This window comes from Amblyomma maculatum, chromosome 3 (assembly GCF_055883805.1).
Source record: "Amblyomma maculatum isolate TAMU_Amacu chromosome 3, ASM5588380v1, whole genome shotgun sequence".
Taxonomy (NCBI): Eukaryota; Metazoa; Arthropoda; class Arachnida; order Ixodida; family Ixodidae; genus Amblyomma; species Amblyomma maculatum.
In genome coordinates this window covers 160,924,263-160,939,098 of record NC_139346.1, presented here as the reverse complement: position 1 = coordinate 160,939,098, position 14,836 = coordinate 160,924,263, and the positions used below count along the sequence as shown (strand labels likewise).

At 44.8% G+C, this 14,836-nt stretch overlaps 1 long non-coding RNA gene across 1 annotated transcript; it reads right to left on the bottom strand.

Moving 5' to 3' along the window:
- Positions 1–287: 287 nt before the first annotated feature.
- Positions 288–13,845, bottom strand: LOC146196655 (uncharacterized). The gene is made up of 3 exons (XR_014705643.1): positions 13,797–13,845; positions 11,259–11,403; positions 288–678 (listed from the first exon to the last, which is right to left on the bottom strand). It is a non-coding gene; the product is annotated as an uncharacterized LOC146196655 (long non-coding RNA).
- Positions 13,846–14,836: the final 991 nt, after the last annotated feature.

Below are 14,836 nucleotides of genomic sequence, written 5' to 3'. Positions count from 1 at the left end.
CCGTAATTTGCTCGCAGGTTCCACTATTGATGTAAAAACTTGCCAATAAGATTCGTGTAAAGCTCAGCAAGCATGTGTAATGAAAATTTCAGTCGCATACCAGTACTCAATGCCTTTGCCATGAGTAAAGCAAACAGAGTATGCAACAAGTGTCTTTTCTCGTCTGGTTTACTTTAACACAACAAAGCAGTGAACAGCAGTGTGCAACAGAATCTTCCATCCAAGAGGCACATATGCTAGCTGAGATTTACACAAACGCACAATCTCTGAAAACATGTGAAGCATACAAGCATGCATGGTTGTAAAAACAGCATTTTCGATTCTTGTTAGGCTTTATTGCGAAAATTGCATAAACAGTCTACACTAAAAAATATCCACGTGCAAGCGAAAATAGATGGAATGGCATGGTAAAATGGAGGCAAACTGGATTGCTAAGAATCTACTAGAATAATTTTTTAAAATATCCTTGGCCATGACAGCTCTTTCCTTGGAGAGGTGGAGGAAGAAAAGGTATTTACTGAAACCTAATATTTGGGAACTGGTGAGGAGATGATCAAGCCCCTTGGGGGCAGCCTCCTCAAACCGGGATGCTGGGAGCCGCTACTATCTTGCGCACTCATCCGATCAGCTGTTGCTGGTCTAGCAGGTCTAAGCTGGACAAAGCAGGTTGGGCTCCTCCTGCAAAAGGGAAGATGAACTGCAAGTTATTTCTGCTAAACTTTGATTAGATATCTCCAAGGGCAACTGCTAGTTTCCCTCGATTGCTTTTTCCAGATCGCACTGTACGTGTGCATCTCCATTCAGAATGGTCATATACTATAAGAAAGGTCAATTAGCTGCAGCAAAACTCATGCAGAATACCAAAAGATACAAATGTGGTTTGACCAAAGCTTGGCATACAGTATTTTAGTGTTTTATGCCGTCTTTCAACATATTGCTCTGACCAAACATAGCATGTTATGTTTGCTGCTCTGCACCCTCAGCAATGCCCAAGACATGGAGTGCACACACAGAGGAACTAAGTATAAAGGATGCTGTATATTAACATAAAGCACATCCCCATCATTGCAGTATTACACAGGTATGCATTGGTGGCAGAAACCTCCATTTTGAGTAGCTTAACAGGCAAAATTCTAGTCATTGTTCCTGCTCTGAAAAGAAGTCATCAATAATGACATCATTTAAAATTGTCACGTTTATTATGTAAATTGCACAACGTTTTGCTTGTTTCCATGTACCGTTCCCGAAAACATTCCCAGGGCGTGTCAGGAGTAATCAATATGTAGGCTAGCGAAAGTGTATAGGAAGCGTCTCCTTAGAACAGCTGTGACGAAGTAACTTATATGTTAGTGTAACTAATAATATGCAAGCCACAGCACCAGAGTATAGATAGATATTTAACAAGTGCTAAAGCCCAATGTGGAAGCATGGCCCACCACAGTGATTGTGCAGTTTTCATGCTTCTACAAGAGTTAAAAGCAAAGTTATTTGTTTACCCACAGTTGCATAAAACGCAAAAGGAAAGCTGAAAATAAGGTCCTAATGTATTACTAGCAGTATACAGCATAAACATTAGTTACTGAAATATGGTTGCACAATTTTGGCAACCAGCTGTGCACACATGCCATGGATTTCTCAACTACGCACCACAAATTATAAAAGAAAACATTATGGTTCGTATGGGTGCTGTCAGCTGTAAACAAGAAACACTGTACCCGATTTAAGGGGGAGGTTAGTGGGGGCCAAATGAACTGCCCTTATCCAAGGACAGCCCATAATTTGCCCCTACATAATATCGGGGACAAAAGTGTGTGGACCACACAAACTGCAATCAAAGTGCATAACTTTCGCATCGACCAGAAGTCCCAGACCACAATTGTTGATGTGAAAGTTGAACATTAGTTCTTTTCATGTGTGCTAGAGAAATAAGGTGACAATTCGTTTACATCACGATTCTAGTCCAAAATCTTCAGACGTACAAGATACTTTTTTTCCCCATAGTATAAGCCATGACTTGGGTAAGGGATTAGTAATAAGTGTATAAAAGACACGAGTGCTGTTGGACAGCCACAGCCAGTTTCATTAACTTTGGGACTCGGCCCACATTTTTAATCCCCAAATAACAACTAACTGACACGACTGGCTTACAAACGAACTGACATTGCCGTACTGCCTTAGGGCAGGGCCTACAAATGTAAGAGTTAGTGTCTGCTGGGCTCTATTTGAATGAAAAAAAAAGTTTGTGTGTGTGGGGGGCAATATAAATCTACCTCAACAGATAGTACTACATGTTGTTTGTGACATCAAGCCTCGGTTAGCATTAAAGATATCACGCAGTATTGTGGAAGATTTGGGAGCCCTTTGCTGCTTTCTTGTAGAATTGAATAAAAGAGCCACCATCTTCAGAAGGGCATGTAACACACAGTTATATTGGCCTCGAGATCGAGCACAGTCGCCACCTAGCGACAAAGCGGCAAACCCTACTCAGTGTGGATGCGTGTTTGCGTCGCGTGCCAGCCCGCAGTGATTTACGTGTTTGCGTGTGACGTGTACAAGAGTGCTTTTTGTTAGTTTCGCGGTTCCTGTACGCTTTTCCTTACCTATCTGCCTCTTGCAAAAGAAATATGAACAGGCTATCACCCCACACTCCATGAAAGAAAAATACTTGTCAATATTGAGCATGTCATGCTGGAAAGGACATCATCAGTCACGGTCTTCAGCGCTTTAGATTTTTTTGACAAGCAGTGTCTCAAACGAAGCGGTTCTGTCATTCAAAGTCAAAGTAAAACAGGTTGCTGCCGTCACTACAACTTAATGCAAAGGCTTAAAACTCGTATATTCCTGTTGCGTATATATACCGCAGCTACTGAAACATGCGACCGCACTGTTTCATAGCAAAATCTAGTTTGAACAAGCCACTCTGTGCCTTCTGTATCCACATTAGCGTTGTCTGAGTATTTTTATTTTTTTTTGCTGTTAAACCTCTGTCATGATGTTTGAGTGGTATGGTGCTCAACTGCTAATTTCGAGAATAGGGGGGTTCGATATCAGCCATTTTGAAAGGTGCTCCTTGGATGTGGGATTTGACTGCATGTTCAACAATCCCACGTGGTCAATGACACCGAAGCCCGCCCCTACATCATCCGTCATAGCCGATGTCACATGGCGCGTTAAACTAATATATGCATTTCGCTTCTTTTTTTCTTAAGGTTTCTGCACATCCGTAACAGTGGCAGTGAGCACATTTTGCTTTAGAGAAATGCTCGAACGTTTGAGAAACAGATCTTCCCAGCCCCTGCTACACTAAACATTACAAAATATACATAGATCAATGTACACTGGTAAACCATTAGAATAATTAGAATCCCTTTTCGTCCGTGCTGTCTTTAGAGCAAACTTGTTTCTGACAAGTGGAGTATAAGGGCTTAACCATCTGCGTTAAGTTCGGGAATAAATACATATTTATAATCGCATGATAAGATGAACTCCATTTCATTCAGAATAGTTTTATATCCGGGGCCTGTTTTGGAAGTAACCCTACATTTTGCTTCAAGATTGAGTCACTGTTCAACAATAATTACAATGATAAAGAAATGTTCAGCCTTCAAAATTCCTTGCCTGAACATGAGCGACCAAGCGCAGCTTTTACGATGACTTCACAGCTACTGATTCGTAGCCTGCACTTTAACGTTACTGGAAATTAATTGCTGATAGTCCCAAATTTTGTCAAGTGTAAGAATTCTGTCACATGATGAAATTCATTGTCATTGAAAACAATTACTACTTACTATTTATCAACATCACACACATCAAAAATTCCCTATACTTCCCTCGGTTTGAGGAAATCATTTAGAGTCACTTCACAGTGCAACTACCAGATTATCTGCCGCAATAAGAATCCACCTTGTTGTGAACTCAGCAAACTCAATCCACTCACCGCTCTACACGTGAGCAGTCAGCTTTCCTGTGTGGCTAGGTTTCCTGTACAGCGTCGGCGTAATCTCATTTTTGGGGAATACTTGTGCATGGTTGTCTAGCCAGAGTTGATGTCCGTTCAGTCTATGGCAACCCGCCGGGCAGTACGCTGTCAGTGCTACATTTACCGCCGTATTCACAAACACGCCTTCACTCGAACTTCTACTCCAAGCGGCCCTCGAGGCCTGTTTTTCGTTTCACAAAGCAATCTCCACTCGAATCGCTCCTCCAGTGGCAGAGAAAACTTGAGTTTTCTCGAGAATCTCGAGTCTGCGACGACACTACCTTGGCCGCTCCTCGACCGCCACTCCGCTTGTAAACATGGCCGACATCGCATCGCTCGCTCGCTGTGTGGAATTCGTTCTACCGGTAACCAAAAAGTTTCACGAAAGAAGATACGACAAGGATGCACCGAACCTTTCACTAAAGCATCAGCTGAGAGTGACAGTGACCCGGGACTTCTGGCACGCTATCGTTTTACGAATGTGGTCATGGCTAGCCTCCGGCCGTCCCTGCCGCTCACGCCGAACATGGATAACCGTGATCAGCCACCGACGTCTGTGTTGTTTGATCGTCGCATTGCGCGTGTGTGGCGCGGGCACAAGTCGGCACTGGATAAATGGATAACCTTTTCGGAGCCCACCGAGTGCAGAGTTGAGGCGCGATTTGGCCAAATGGTGAGCTCGCCCGCCGGAGTCGAGCTACGGCGGCGCACTTTCCGTGGCTCGCCCCGCGCGCTTCCGCAGACGGCGCCGAACTTGTGGGGGAACAGCGTGTGGTATTGTGCTTGCCCATCGCCCGAGGGTACGTAGTACGTCTGCGGACGCACGGCCGGCGCGGCGCTGTTGAGGGAGAGCTTTGGTGTGCTCCTCCTACGGAGGGATATTCGCGGCCGACGAAGAGCATGGCTTTTCAAGCACGTTTTCAATTAGGGCTCCCTACTTGTTTGCAAACCGCACGTGGCATTTTCTTCTGAAGGGTCAAATTCAGCGTGCATGAGCTGCAATGCGCTGCGAAGCAGCACGCATGTTTAGCTCGCCTCCGAGCAGGCCAGAGCCATGCTGGTAGGAGTTCGCAGCTTGTACTTTTTTTTTTCCTGCAATGTATTGTGACGCCCGGCAAAAAAAAAAAAGCATGGTAAAAAAAAAAGTTGGTCAAGCCTGTCAAAAAAAATAATAGAAAACGTCTGTCAAAGCCTGGCAATAAAAAAAGGCAAAGCGGAAAAGGCCGAGCGTAGATCTCACACCAAAAAATAAACCGAAGTATTCATGCCATTTCTCGAAGCTGACGTCACTTGCAGCGACTGTTGCCAGATGCGAAAACATTTTCAGCCATTTTTTACAGCCGCCCTTTCCATCCAGCCCACAAAACAAGTTACACTATGCTGTTAACGTCGAGGTCGGTTGCGAAAGTTGTTTAGAAGACTTGACATGTAAAACTGAGCATGTTACATAGTTCAGCGCGCAGTTTTCGGGCCAAAAGTTCATCTTAATCTCGTCCCCATATGCCACTTGCACTGCTCCGAGTGGAGGAGGTATTCTCGAGGAGAACTTGTAGGAGGAAACGCCGAGGGACGTTCATGAATCCAAATCGACCCTGGAGTGGAGTAGCGGCTATATTCTCCGCTCCAACGAGTGGAGGTGGAGCGTCGAGTCGAGGCGCGTTTGTGAATACGGGCGTTAACCTGCTTAATCCTCGAGTCAAGTATGATATAATGAACCAGGCTGCCTTGATGCATTCTTAAGTACTGCAGGTCAGAGCACTAATCTTGCATTTGCAAGGGCTTGATACTAAATTTGCTTGTCTCACTCGTGTAAGACACACACACACTGTTGAAAAGGCGATATGTCATGTCCAGGCCCAAGTATCGGGCCTGTGTGTGCAATACAATGCAAAAAATGTGCAATTCGATGTCAGTAAATCTAAAAGACGAGTGGTTGTGTGCCTTGTTTTTCTGCACATCTTTTTTTTTTGCTGCATTGGCAAAACCCAGGGACTATTTCTGCCATATTGGAACACTATAAACATTAAAAGGCTAATGCATTGTATAAGACGCATTTTCATACCCAACAAACCCGCCGTAAACTCGGAAGCAGATCTACGCCGCGTGCGTTTCTGCGAGTGTTGCTGCTGCCAATCCACACTAGAGACTTTTAGTATAGCGTATGGACGCTTTTGTACGATAAACGCTAGAAATTTATGGGACGATACTCCGTGTGTTGCATCGGCGCTTTTAGTTGGCCGTACGAAAGCGCTAACGCAAACTACAGTGGCGACATCTAGGTTTAGAATAAGAAAACACATTCGGGCTTTTTTTTTTACTCGGAAGCCAAACCTAGCCAAGTCGCACCGGAGCCAGTTTCTTTGCTGTGGCAGTTTTGTTGTACTCCCTAACGCTGGTATTCCTGGGCTGACGACTTTTACCTTGTATTGCCGTCATGCATAGAGTTCCTTACACTACCTAGAGGGAAAGCTGGGGGCGCTGCACTTCAGCCACCATGGGCGCGCTAAGAATCATGGGCCGGTGTGCTACTTGTTGCAGGACAGTCGGTTTTTCTCGGGTACGGGGAGTGGCGTTACTGCAATGTTTCTTTTTCGTCATCATCATCATTTGAAGGTGCGTACATAGACCGCGAAAGCCATAGTAGCGAAGGCGCTAAAGCAGACGTCGTCAATAAATGGTTTCTGTTTCCCGAAATTCCACTAAAAACTTTCTTAAGTGATTGTACAGCCATAAATATTTTCATAACGTTTTTTTTATTTCAAAGTTTGCCTATTAAGTGCGAAATATTGGTATTTGTGCTGCTCAAAACTAAGCCAATAGGAGAAACAGTCATCGCTTATATTGGATAAATCTCACACTGGCATTCTGTTTCTCTCCCTTTTTGTAATTTATAGTCACAATATTCAATCTTAGGACATTATTTATGGTAGAACAACGTTTATCTTTGCATTAGATTTGGCCAAAAGTTGTAGTTCTGCACTCGGTAGCTCTCCGGCCCATGATGCTTTGAGCGCCCACGGTGGCTGAACTGGCCGTCTGGAAACTCCATGTAAACTCCCATAGACGGCAGCACAGCTTTCCCTCTAGGTAAGAGTAAGAAACTCTATGCCGTCATGCTGCACAACGGCCTCCTTTCAGCCCCGTACCATGCCCATACTGCCAAGCATATTTTTACGGATACACGCGTGTAAGCAGTCAAGCCAAGACTATTCACTTCATGGCGTTGCCATACCAACAAAGCAACGCTACTCGTCAGGCTTAGGGACTGCGCTGCCGCGGTGCGAAATGAAAAATAGAGGTAAATATTTGCTAATTATTTGTGCTCAATGCTACACGAGGCAAAGCGAAAACCCCGTGTGCCATTTATAGGCGGCAGCGCGCTCAAAAACGCGGTAACGAAGACAAATTCACACTGAAGCGGGCGGCCTGGACGCCGCCATCTTGTCAACGTTGATCTCCCATCGTACGTGAGGGCTGGGTACGATAAACTCAGGTTTAAGCGTACGCTGGCCTATCGTACGAAAGAGTTCGGTCTCGGCTATCGTATAGCGCATGCGCAGTGCCTGTCACGATATTTTTGGCGTGCGCTATTCCTTTGCGTGTGTCTGTGTACGCTATACTAAAAGTCTCTACTATCGTAGCGACGGTGGCGCCACCTCTAGGTCGGCCTCGTGGAGAATAGAAACGAAAATCATTGAAGGAATGAAAACAACACATCAGATAATGCTACCATGTTTCTAAATGCAAAGTGTACTACACCAAGTCATATAGGTATGTGTACATCTCTGCACATCAACTAGACAGAAACAATGCAGAGTAAAATAATAATTCAGTGTCTCGCAACACTACATAAGGGGATAAGGCTATGGTTATTAGTACCATTTTGCCTTTAAGCTACAATACCACACTTGTTGCAAGCTTAAAATCCCAAGGTCCACATCGATCACACCCACAGCAATGGAACACACACACATGACTCAATTCTGCAGAGAAAGAGCAAGCTAGACCATTACAGACGAACCCTTGGTTATGTTTGGAATTTCTGAAGGTGAAGAATTTGACTTGTCAGTAGCATGTATATGGATAGGGATCCCATGACGTTGAATGCATCTGATTTTCTGGAGTGGCTTTTCTTAGCATGGCACAAATGAGGTGCAGTACAATTTATCCAACTTGGCATAGCTTCATGCTATGAATAACAGCTATGGGCCTAATGCACTGGTATGGAGGTGCCACTGCTCAGAAACAAGTGGTGCTACCTCCCGCCGGCGCGCTCATAATGGGTATGTCTGCTCGTCGGAGAGAGGTGGTGGAGTGAAAGCAAAGTCTATGCTTCTCGGCAGCAAACATGTTAGAACGAAACTTTTTGCGGTCATTTGCTGCCTTGTGCCACACATGCACGTAATAGTCACATGGTACAATGTGTATGTTGAAAAATAAACCAAAATCAAAGCGAAGAAAGCTGCTACTCATTCATGCCGTCTGGCAGGAGGCCGCCGGCGCGCGAGCGCTTCTGCTGGCGGCTTTTTTTTTTTTTTTTTTTTGAAGTAGGAATTCAGAACCTGAGCGATATGGCACATTGAAAGTAAGGAGATAAATAAAACAAAAACTAAGCCAGTGTGCAATGCGCAGCACTGGCTTTTCCCCTCGGTGGCAGTGTATGTGTAGATGGAATGCTAGACCCCACAGAAGTGAGAGCTGAGTACAGCTGGGCACCGTCTGTCTATGGAAAGGCTCTTAAAAAAAAAGCTCTCCCGCAGGACGGGACGAGCACAGATTGTATCTGGAGATGTGCCCTAAGGCGTCGGGCCATGCATGCTTTTTCGGCGCTTGGCAGTTCTGCCGTAGCTTTTTTCTACTCGGTGCGTAGAAACGAGTGGTGACATTTGACAGTGCAGTGCACAGAAAAACACACATGGCTGAGCAAGCTCCGCAGCGCGTACTGTTCTGTGGATTTTGGCCGATCGAGAATGTTGAGACTTATTTTAAGAATATGTGCTTGGTGCGAGGTCAGAAACTGTACGAAGCGAAGCACGTGTATGGAGTGCACGAGGAACTTCACAGTGCAAAGGGGCCCTCGGATATCTTCGGTAAATGCGCTTGCCAAATTAAAACCGCCTTCTGCGACGTCAGCTTGGAGGTGTTTTATTCGGCTATTTCGGCATCTCTTCACCATATATGTAATTCGTTTTTTTGTTGTGTGTAGTTGTTGGCAAACTCATGCAATATCACGGACGCCAGCTGCAACTGCAATACTTGGTGCCAATGCTAACAATGAGTCATGTCGCTCTCATATGATTTCCAAGAGAACCAAAAGAACAAGATTTTCATTGCGGCAGTATATTTATAATATTATGACACCCATAAACCCAGTAGTAAATTGAGCTGTTAGTTTTAAAGGACGCTTTCTCTTTGCGGGAAGCTATGAACGAGTGGCAAGACAAAAAGGGTGCACTCCTGCATTGTGCTTCGCTCTCGATGTCGTGCTTCCACGTCAGGCTAGCCTTCCCAAAAGAGAGTGCCGTGAACAGCTGGAAACTATCATTAGGAAGTCGTTAAAAAAACAAAACTCCCGCTATGCAGGAAGGCTCCGCGCACTCTACAGCACAGGCCGTGTCCGCCCGAGCGCTGGTTCCAAGCATGCATGCATATAGTATATGGTACAACTCTTAGAGATCCAGCAGAGTCCAAAAGCAAAAAAAAAAAAAAAGCTATCCTGCTTTTCATTTTGTTTTTCGCGTGCCGTGCTCCAGACACAAACAACCGATTAGTCGTGCATGCTTGAAAGAAATCTAGCGTGCTGTCCTTGAAAGAAAAAGAAAAAAACATGGGAAATGCGCAGCCGAAACAAAAAGCAATGGGTGCGATATGAGGTTGGAAATGACCATAAAGACAAGAGTAAGTAGAGGCTATTGCTCAGTCGGCGCTTTTTATTCTTAAGGGGGACCAGAAAAAAATCGGAACACAGCGTTAGTGCTACCCACGGCTGCTGATCTAGACAGCCGCCTTTTTCCACAGCGCTGCCCAGATGGCGCCACATGTACGGCCAAAGCTGCAGCGCACCAGGCCCATAGCATGTACACAGTCGTCCACTCTTACGTTGAACATGCGAATGCGTGGCATGCATTTTTCGAGATGCCATTGCGTCCATCGCAGCCGCACACCGTAGCGAAGAGGCAGACAGCATGAAGTAGCAGCCTCTAGTCCCTCTATGCAGAAGCCACTTGCCCTTATGCAGATGTGAAGCAGCAGCTCCTGGTCCCTCTACGCATAAGCCCCTTTCCCTCAATGCGTGTCTGTGCATCGTAGCAGAGGCAGACGACGTGAAGCAGCAGCTTCTGGTCCCTCTACGTACAAGCCATTTTGCCTCAATGTGTGTCTGCACACCGTAGTAAAGAGGCAGACATGAAGCAGTAGCTCATGGTACCTTTACAGATGAGCCATTGTGCTTTGATGTGCGGCTGCACACCATAGCAAATATACAGACGTTACAGCAGCTCCTGGTCCTTCTACACATAAGCCACTTTGCCTCGATACGCATCTGCACACCGGAGCGAAGAGGCAGACAATATGACGCTGCAGGTCCTGCGCCCTCCATGCACAAGCCACTCAGCCTCGATGCACTGCTGTGCACCGTAGTAAAGAGGCAAATGACATTAAGCAGCAGCTCCTGTTCCCTATACACATAAGCCATTTTGTCTCAATGCACATCTCCCCACCGTAAAAAACAGACGTGACACAGCAGCTCCTGGTTCCTCTACGCATCAACCAATTTGTCTCAATGCGCGTCAGCGCACCAGAGCGAAGAGGCAGATGAAGTGGCAGAGCAGCTCCTGATCCCTCTATGGATTAGCCAATTTGCCTCGATGCACATCTGTACACCGAAGCAAAGAGGCAGATGACGTGAAGTTGCAGCTGCCAGTCCCTCTGAGCACAAGCCACTTAGCCTTGATGCACGGCTGTGATGGATGCAATGGCATTTCGCAAAGTGCATGCCACATATTGACATATTCAGGCTAACAGTGGACGACCATGTAAACTTAAAATACTAGCTATTCACTTCAAGGAACAGTGCCAAAAAGTAACACAGTGGACATTGTGAAACGAATTTGCTGTATAAAGATTGTTTAGGCCAGTGCTACATCCTACATGTAAACAAGCTAGAAACAATTACTTTTAAAGGGAAGTCCTTTGTGTTTAAAATCTTATGATGCTCAACAACTTCAACACTGACAATCATTATTCAATATTAATAATTAGATAATGGTATAATACTCACTTTTAGACATGCCAAAGAAATGAGATGCAAAGGGATGTTGCTGTTGTTTCCACCATGGACATCAGTTAAGCCAAAGGAAGTTTTGCCCACATGCTCAAAGTGCTGCTTCATGTTGGCCTACGAAATTGGCTGTAGCAAATGGCATCTGAAACAATTTAATGAAGTCACATATGCTAGTCTTCAATGAGAAAAGCTTAGACATACAGAAGCAGAACACAAATACTTTCACAACACACCAAAAGCACCAATTGCACAGCTTTTTTTAGGATGACTAGGTACAGGTATTTAATGTAGCAAGCCAAATATTAGCCTTAGATAAGAAAAGCATTGTCATAAAGAAGCAGAACACAAAAACTTTCACAACACACTAAAAGTATCAATTGCACAACTGCTTGTAAGATGACCAGGTGCAGGTTTTTGCTGTAGCCTACATCATGTGTCCAGCGGTTATCAGAAGTCTTGCATGTGAGCAAGATGCCATAGATTCAGTTTATGGCTATCACCCTATTAACAAGCATGGGCTTAAAACTACTTCAATATGATAATCTGAGGGCATGATAAGAGCTTCCAGTGGAGACATAAGCTCAGTATAATGCACTGCAAGGTGCTGCATGGCTCTAGTGTAGCTTTGGCATTATCTCGCTGTCAATAATGCAGGGCTCTGAGGAGCCTCTGAATATCTAAGGACACAATAACAATTTTGTTTTCATCTTACTTTTGCTTTGCTCCCCCCCCCCCCCTTTTTTTTTAAGCCTGTGGCTTGCATGGCCTGCCAGTATGCCTGTTTTGAATAACAGAAGGCGCCGCTCACCAAAAAGGTCACCAAAAAAAAAGGTCACAAAAAAAAATTCAATAAATAGAATGATGGTATAGTTAACCAATCTAAAACAAAAATTATGATATAGGGAGAAAAATGAGCATGATAGCTACTGCTACCAACCCGTTTCAAAGGAGACGCTCCTATATTCCATCCATCCATCCTCACAGCCCAACTGTTTCATGGCGGCGGTATGTCAAATTTGTGCCAGAGCAGCCCAGAACAACGGGTCAAGAAACAAACAGGCGCCGTTTATTTTTTTTTGTCTCTTATCTCCGTCTTGTCCGGTTGTGCGCTGTTCGGTCACAGATGCATAACCAACATGTCCAAGGTGCTGCTCTGGTTTACCAAAGCTGAAGGAGAGCACTAAACCTTTAGTTATTTAGCAGCTACTACACAGTGCATACATCCGTTCCTTATATAAACTGCAGTTGCCGTAAAGTTCGAAAAAAATATCAACGGCTGGTCATTAAAAAAACAACCCTCCCGACGTTTCCACAAGTGTAGGCATGTCGCACTACGATAGGCTCGAGTGCAAAAGTGTTGCCCTGTAGTTTTTAAAACTCAGCACGTTACTCATGGTTTACATATATTAAGTCCTGATAAGATGATGGTATAGTTAACCAATCTAAAACAATAATTAAGATATAGGGAGAAAAATGAGCATGATAGCTACTGCTACCAACCCGTTTCAAAGGAGACGCTCCTATATTCCATCCATCCATCCTCACAGCCCAACTGTTTCACGGCGGCGGTATGTCAAATTTGTGCCAGAGCAGCGCAGAACAACGGGTCAAGAAACAAACAGGCGCCGTTTATTTTTTTTTGTCTCTTATCTCCGTCTTGTCCGGTTGTGCGCTGTTCGGTCACAGATGCATAACCAACATGCCCAAGGTGCTGCTCTGGTTTACCAAAGCTGAAGGAGAGCACTAAACCTTTAGTTATTTAGCAGCTACTACACAGTGCATACATCCGTTCCTTATATAAACTGCAGTTGCCGTAAAGTTCGAGAGAAATATCAACGGCTGGTCATTAAAAAAACAACCCTCCCGACGTTTCCACAAGTGTAGGCATGTCGCACTACGATAGGCTCGAGTGCAAAAGTGTTGCCCTGTAGTTTTTAAAACTCAGCACGTTACTCATGGTTTACATATATTAAGTCCTGATTTAAAGCTCACGCAGGCACTCCTCTATCAGAGACAGAGAAGTTGCGCGGCTTATTGGCGCGGCGTACAGCAAAGTCGAGGATGGCCCTCAGACATGGCACTGCACTTTAGCTAGCCGGCTAGTGGGTGTCCCTTGTGTTCCGTGTTCTTTGTGTCCGTGTTTTTGGCGCTAACAAAATGATTCCAACAAGAAATTGCCAACTAGCCTATGAAGTTTTCGTAGCTAGCTGGCGCGGAGCCGTCCTTTCAGTCTCACCTAAAACACTCGACCGTTCGATTGCTGTACAGACCTTACCGCGCCCATACCCACGATTAAGCAGCACCACCTGCAGTGCGTCGGTGCATCGAAACGTTCCACTAAAGAAGCAAAAGTTCGGTGAAATACTTAGGGATCGGCGAGTGAACAAAGTGTGCCAGCCGCCCAAAGCCACAACAAAAACAATGCTGGCAGCGCATAACAGCCGTAGGTATTTGTAACCGCGCAGATAGTACAGAAAGTGCAGAATGCAGAAGCGTGAAAGTAAGTATACGTGAAAGCACGGTGGCTAGCCATACCTGAAGGCCCATCGCCTCTTCCACGGTGGCCTGTTCCATGAACAAAACTAACAAAACTTGTGAAGTGGATTGGATTGGCTCGTATCAGATTTTTTGGGGGGTAAGTTCGGTTTCGTTCTTTTTGAGCATGTGGCTGGCTGCGTCTATTCAGCCTACGATTAAAGTTACCGAAGCATCATGATTAGAAAAATGTTTTATGGTCATTGTACTTTTAGTAAAAAAAAAATTGAAGAAAGAATTCAATGATGAAACACGCACGAAGTAAAAAAAAAAGTGTAAATGGAAAGCTTTATATCGCATCGATTCGCTCTGGCATCATATAATGCAGATTCGATGACATAAAAGCGAATCCAGTGGTGGACGTACGGCGGCTGTACGCTGGGCGTACAGGTGAGACCATCCGCTTTCGTACGTACGCCGTGACTCCGGCGGACGTCCGAACTCGGCCGCCGAGAATTGCGGCCGAGTTCGGACGTCCGCCATACATCAGTGGCCGTCTGGAAGTAATGTTAGGGCTGTGGCATGACCACTAAGGCAGTAGGAAACAGTTACATCAAAATATTTGTAAGAGGTGACTGAGGAAATTTCGAAAGAGAAGATATAGTGTGATAACAGAATTTTATTAACATTTAGAGACATCCGCCACTTGTTGCACCATTATTCAATATAGTTTGTCTGTGTACAATGTAAGGGTATCTTTGCTGTTAATGATAGTTCGTTAGATATAACGCAGTCATCGACAAGTAATCGAATGTTATGATGTGATATGAATAGGCAGGTTATTGATATTTGAAAAAGCAAAGGGCGTACCATATACCTTGTGGCACACAGAAGGCAACGGCGGTCAACGCGGAGCAGAATTTATTAACATGCACAAACCGTGACAGAAAGAAAGCATCGTATCTAGAGTGTGGAGATCAATCTAGAGTCCGGAGATCAATATTCAAACATGTGAGTTTATAGAAAAACCTCTTGTCGGATACTTTGTCGAATGTTTTTTCAAAGTCCAGAAATAATGCATCCTTGGTGTGTTATAACAC